General features: G+C 43.7%; 1 long non-coding RNA gene across 1 annotated transcript; it reads left to right on the top strand.

The window, feature by feature from the left end:
* The first annotated feature begins 3,250 nt into the window (after positions 1 to 3,250).
* Positions 3,251 to 5,844, top strand: LOC144741461 (uncharacterized). The gene is made up of 2 exons (XR_013590003.1): positions 3,251 to 5,063; positions 5,324 to 5,844. It is a non-coding gene; the product is annotated as an uncharacterized LOC144741461 (long non-coding RNA).
* The last annotated feature ends 336 nt before the right edge of the window (positions 5,845 to 6,180 follow it).

The following is a 6,180-nucleotide window of genomic DNA, read 5'->3' as shown; positions in this document are numbered from 1 at the left end:
GACTGTAGCCTGGTTATTAAGCTGGGTGAGTGTACTGGCAGTCTATAGTGTAGACTGTAGCCTGGTTATTAAGCTGGGTGAGTGTACTGGCAGTCTATAATGTAGACTGTAGCCTGGTTATTGAGCTGGGTGAGTGTACTGGCAGTCTATAATGTAGACTAGCCTGGTTATTAAGCTGGGTGAGTGTACTGGCAGTCTATAATGTAGACTGTAGCCTGGTTATTAAGCTGGGTGAGTGTACTGGCAGTCTATAATGTAGACTGTAGCCTGGTTATTAAGCTGGGTGAGTGTACTGGCAGTCTATAATGTAGACTATAATTTGCTGCATCAAGTGAGGCGTGATTTATTATAATTTTATTATTTTATTTCTATTTTTACTTTTATTAATTTTAATTTCATTTTTTACCTACGTGGCGACTTTACCGAAAAAAACCTAAGAGTACGTTAGTTGGTGTGTTGACCGACTCTCTGTGTTGCATTACATTAAGTGTCTCTCTCTCTGTGCAGTCACCAAACCTCCCAAGTCTCTCATTGACACAAGGCCGTCATTATAACATGTTATAATATATAATCATTATAATGTTATAATAAGTATAATATGTTATAATAATTATATTAATATTTATGAATTATAATGTTATAATAAGTATAATATGTCATAATTATAATGTTATAAGTATAATATGTCATAATTATAATGTTATAATATGTTATAATAAGTATAATAATCAAATATGCCCCCCCAATATGTTTCTGTAAAAATATTTGTAAATAAAAATTGCGATGCTCTGTTAATAAAGACAACAATTTGCTAAACCTTGGCCACGAAATCTGGACTTGTCTTTATATAACAATGCATAGATTCCTGTTTATAGGATTGCGTTGTACTTTATGAATCCCTAATCTCTGCCATTACATACTATGAAACAAGAAAGGTTAAAAAGAAAAAACAGAGCAATGTATTGTTGTATATGTTGGTTATGAAAATTTTGATATGTTGTATGCGTGCGTGGGTGAAATTATTATGTTGTATATGTGGGTTATGAATATTCAGTGAAAATAATAATAATCAAATGAAATTTGGCCAAATGTGTAATTATCCGGAAATATGTTAATTTATGTAATTATGCACATTTAGTTATGCCAATTCGAGAGGTAATCGTAGTAATTATGCGAGTGGGGGTAATTATGATAATGCAAGTCGTTATGATTACCAGACCCCGCCTCGGTGACGAGGGTGGGTTATCGATCGGAATAAGGCAATTAATCGTATGCAGTTATGCAGGTGTGGTGTAAGTATGCAAGATTAACTTAGATTAACTCAGCATCGTTGTCTAGGTTCGTCTCATTCTCGCTTATTTTTAGGTCCCCGGTTCACCCCGTTATCGCTTTAACATTTACTGAGTATGTGTTAGTGTGTTTATTAAGGTCACCAAGTTCAGATCTCAACGCAGAAGCAGATCTTATGCATAGATCTCAGGAAGGAATCACACAACCACTTCTGTATTAATCAATTTATTACTAATTCAACCTCAACTATGATATAGTATGCGAACTCTCAATCCCGGAACGTCAACACGGCATCAATACTTTCTTTATCATCAATGATCATCAATGATTGTCTGATTTCACTTGACAACGGCACATGGATCCCGCATAACGCGATGGTTGTTAGTGAGAGAGTCGTTAAAACATGCAAATACTATGCTAAGAAAACCTTAACGTTAATGAATGATTATACTTGAAAGATTATACGGCGATAAAAACACAATCAAGACAGTTATTATTCTTAAAGGCACCAATCTCAACAGATACATCGGCAGGTTATCTGACAACAGAATGGCTCGGAGTAAGGGCCTGCGACGATGCTCCTTTTCCGAAGATCGTTATCTTATATCAAATTTACTAATTGGGGACCAGATCACCTGATAAGGATCTGGTGGGCCACCACTCCCCCCGTGAGCGTGGCTCGGCGGAAGGAGGTGCCAAGAATCAATTCGTATTGATGGATCTGTTGGGAATTTATGCGATTAAGAGTACAGCCCACTAAATATTAAAGATAAAAATTACGAATACTCTTATAAACGACGGATGGCCATCACTCGGTCTCGAGTGTTTCTTCACAGCCACGGATGGCTTATGGGTTCGAGTGTGTTTGAGTGGTAAGAGTGGTCTTGAATAGTCAATGTTCGGAGTCGGTTCTTTATGTCAAACAGACGCCTGGTGGTCGTGTGGTGAGGGGGCGGTGCGCGTCATACGTATTAGTCGCTCCTCTGTCGCCGTGGGGAATTTGGTTTGGATGCTCGGTCGGTAGGTGGCGCCCACAGCTCGCTCCTGGCGTGCAGTGTTGGGTCGTCACCTCGTCGCCAAACCGCGACGCTGGCGGCCAGCAGAGGGACCTCCGACTCGGCAGAGGTTGGCCCACGCGGCCGAGTTGAGCTGTCAAGCGGGTCTTGCCTGCCTGCAGAGGAGACGGGGAGCCGCTTGAGTCGAGCCCCGAGAGCCGGCTGAACTCGGCTGAGTCCCAGAAGCTGAAGAGTCGAGCCGACCCGTTGGTCGCAGCTCGCCCTTGAGTCGACCCGCTCGGTCAACTCCTGAGCCGACCCACTGGTCGAGCTCGGCTGGTGAGTTGACCCTTCTGGTCGAACTCGTGATGAGTTGACTCTCCTGGTCGAACTGGTTTCCAATGCTCAGGGTCCTTTCTTTTATGCCGAAAAATCCCTTTGGGTCCTGCCCACAAGGCGGGGTTTCTTTCGATTTTTGCTGTGTCAGGATCTGTCCGTAGGTAGGTGTGTCCATGTGTGTGTCCGTACGTCCGTGTCCTTGTGTGCATCACCCACGGTATATTCCGTTGTCATACTCCCTCCATAAAATCCATGAGCAAACAATCAGATGTTACAAATTGCCTCGAAGTCGTCTCTCTGTCTGGGTGCAATATTATCTCTTGTCTGGCCTTCTTCATGAACCAAAACACAGACGTTACAAATCGTCTCACAGGCGTCTCTGTCCGTGTTGCACGGCCTGGAGGGAGGGGCACACTCCCTCCGACCCTCACAGACGCACACAGACATGGTTAAAAGTTTTAAATTAACATTTGTCCCTTACCATTTCCCAGTTATGATTCTGTATGTAACCTCATGTGTGTCGTTTCCCATCGTGGTGCTTGACCCAAGTGGAGGTGCCTCCCCGAGCACATACACACTCCCATCCCGCGCTGCGGGGATACAAAGACGGCCGGGATCTCCTTTTCTCTCCGACCCTGGGTTTAACATCGCTCTTTTATTATGTATTTTATTTCGACCTGGTGGTGATTTATCCCGCTATCCTGGCTTTTCATAGGTTTTACTTTTGTCTTTTCATGCATAGGCTTATTATTATTAATTTATTTCCGATATCTTAGGTTAAGGGGTAAGTTTCTTGATCCTAGGAATTCGTATTCCTTGGTGTCTGCATGGTTATATAAGCGGAATATAGTTTACGGTGAATAGCGTTAACATTGATGTTATGTACGATATTATGTATTGTGATGTTTTTAACTTAACTTGGTCAGGGCTTTACTGACATGAAGTTGCATTTCATAGCCTCGCAGGTTTTTGCCTCACTCTGTCTCTGCTCGCCGTTGTTGTTGCTGTCCAGCTGACGCCGTTAACTCAAGGCCTCATTAATTTCCGTCACTCCTTGTAGGTGAGGGCGGTTGAACCTTGGAGTCAGTTCTGGTTTTTGTCTGCTTGCTTTTTCTGATGTCCCCTGACCCCGGGAGTTATTATTTCTACTTTTATGGCCTGTCGAAGCCCGACTCGCTGTTGCTGGGCTTGGTGGGTCGCTGGGTTGGTGTGTTCCCGGCTTTTTTGCTTACGTTTGCAGTTCGCCGTGCTCTTAATTTCCTTCCCTCTTCAACCTTATATCGACTATTCGCTCCTGTCTGGGTGCGATTCAATTTTGACTTAGGAAGGTTCTGATTGTCATATGCTTTGGGTCGAGTTGTATATTAAAGTATGGAAATAACATTTCATATTGACTTAATGATGGTGATGGTTCAGTAGGCGTAACTTGTGGCCTGGTTTAATTGGATTGGGTGTGAATATCGATAACTTTAGCCTATCCTGTTGTTAAATTCCGACTTTAACGTTACTTTAATAGCAATACAGAATAATTGAGCTTTTCGTCTTAACTAGGCGAACGCGAACTTCTGTTGACCCCTGCAGCCTTGCTATTCAGCTGAGTCTGCATCCTTGATATACAACGCTCTTATTCGTCTCACTGTGGCCATCCAACCTTCTGCTCTGGGAGTGTTATTCTTAATTTCAGGTCAAAGGCCCCTCACGTTCAGACGCGCAGGGTTGTTAATCAGCTCCCCCCCCCTGTGCAACACAACCTTGAGCTGACCCACTTCGTTTGACCACTCACCCTGGATTTCTTTCCTTGAGGCAAGGTTGCAAATTCTGTCATCCCAGCCCTCCTCCAGTTCATCACTTAACAACACCTGGTGTTTTGCAGTTTGCTGCGCTTTGGGGTGTTTTCATTCATTATATATCAATGATGGAAGAAGGCTAGAATACAACAGTATTACAATACACTATTAGACATTATTGTATCAAATAAAACAAAGTCCATCTCATGTGTTAGTGATCTTTTAAAAATATTTTAGGGAGGAAATGGCAGGAAAATAGTTTTCAAATTTAGATATTTTTCTGGGGGGGGGACCCCAGACCCGTGGAAGATTTGGTCCCCCCCAATGTTGACTCCATGGCTACGGCCTTGCATTGACGTGCTAGTTTCTCTACCCCCCCCCCCTCTCTATTTAAGGCCTCAACACAGAGGCGTTGTTTCTCTGTGTGCCTATGTGTGTCTCTCTCTGTGTGTCTCTGTGTCATCTCTCTCTGTGTGTCTATGTGTGTCTCTCTCTCTGTGTGTCTCTGTGTCATTTCTCTCTGTGTGTCTGTGTGTGTCTCTCTCTGTGTGTTTTTGTGTCATCTCTCTCTCTCTCTGCTTATGTGTCTGTCTATGTGTCTCCGTGTTTCTCTCTCAAATTGAGCAATCTTTGGAAGAACATTATCAACCAGGTAGGGTGTTGACTGTTATGTTAGCTGACTCTAAGTTTAATAGGTTTTTTTTCTCTTTCATTTGTACCTGATGATGATTGCTTGTGTTGCAGTTGAAACGTCGTATGCTATTATATAATGTATTTATTTATTCTACGTGACTTTACCGAAAGAACCAAAGAGTATCTTGCTTAAGTTTTAATTTCCCTTCACCTGGCTCGCTACTTTGTAACTTTGTTTTGTTTTAAATATTCACACAGTTTTTTTTCATTTTTTACCAGGCCACGCCCGCTTGAGCTGCTGTACCGCTCTTGTTTTCAGAAGCGACCTGCCCACAACAACAATAACAACAAGGTGAGGCTCGTCAACAGCGTGGTGGTGTTCACTCTAGACACGTGGCGATGTTCGCTCTAGACGCGTGGCGGTGTTCACTCTAGACGTGTGGCGGTGTTCACTCTAGACGCGTGGCGGTGTTCACTCTAGACGCGTGGCGGTGTTCACTCTCTACATGTGGAGGGGTAACCCGAGGATCGGGAAGGAAATCCACGCGACCACGGAGAGAGAGAGAGAGAGACACGTAAACTACAAATATACAGCAGGCGTCAGGGTCGGGATCGAACCCACGACTTCCTGTATGCCAGGACAGGTAGTTAACATCTCACCACAGAGAGACACGCAGCCTCGGCTGTGTTGGTTGATCCTCAATGAATTACTTGGTGGAGTGAGGAAGCATTAATACTGAGCAGGTGAAGGTGGCCAGGCGTGGGTCTGGACACACCACCACCTGTGAACCATGCCAGTGTGTGACAGTGGTGGAGCCAGTGGGGGTGGGGTGGCACGTGCCCCCCCAACGATCCGATAGAAATCCGTAATTTCGATAGGATCATTGGGGTTTATTAGTAACTAGCTTCACTACTCGGCTTCGCCCGGGACTTGGATTCTTGTCTTGGATTAATTTAATATTCCCTCATAATTCACTGAAAAACCCTGAAAAAATTGATGCTTGCAAGAAGGAAGCCGAAACACTTCAATTTACCTAAATCGGATGTTTTCACTCAAGGAAATTCAACCTGAACCCACTGCTACGTCAGGTCGATTTTTGCCACTCGGAAAGGGAATGACGTGGCGTTCGCTTAGA

The sequence above is a fragment of the Lampetra planeri genome, unplaced genomic scaffold, assembly GCF_965212315.1.
Source record: "Lampetra planeri unplaced genomic scaffold, kcLamPlan1.2.h2 scaffold_558, whole genome shotgun sequence".
In the NCBI taxonomy this organism is placed as follows: domain Eukaryota; kingdom Metazoa; phylum Chordata; class Hyperoartia; order Petromyzontiformes; family Petromyzontidae; genus Lampetra; species Lampetra planeri.
The sequence above is the reverse complement of the archived record's forward strand: the minus strand, read 5'-3'. Positions and strand labels throughout refer to the sequence as shown.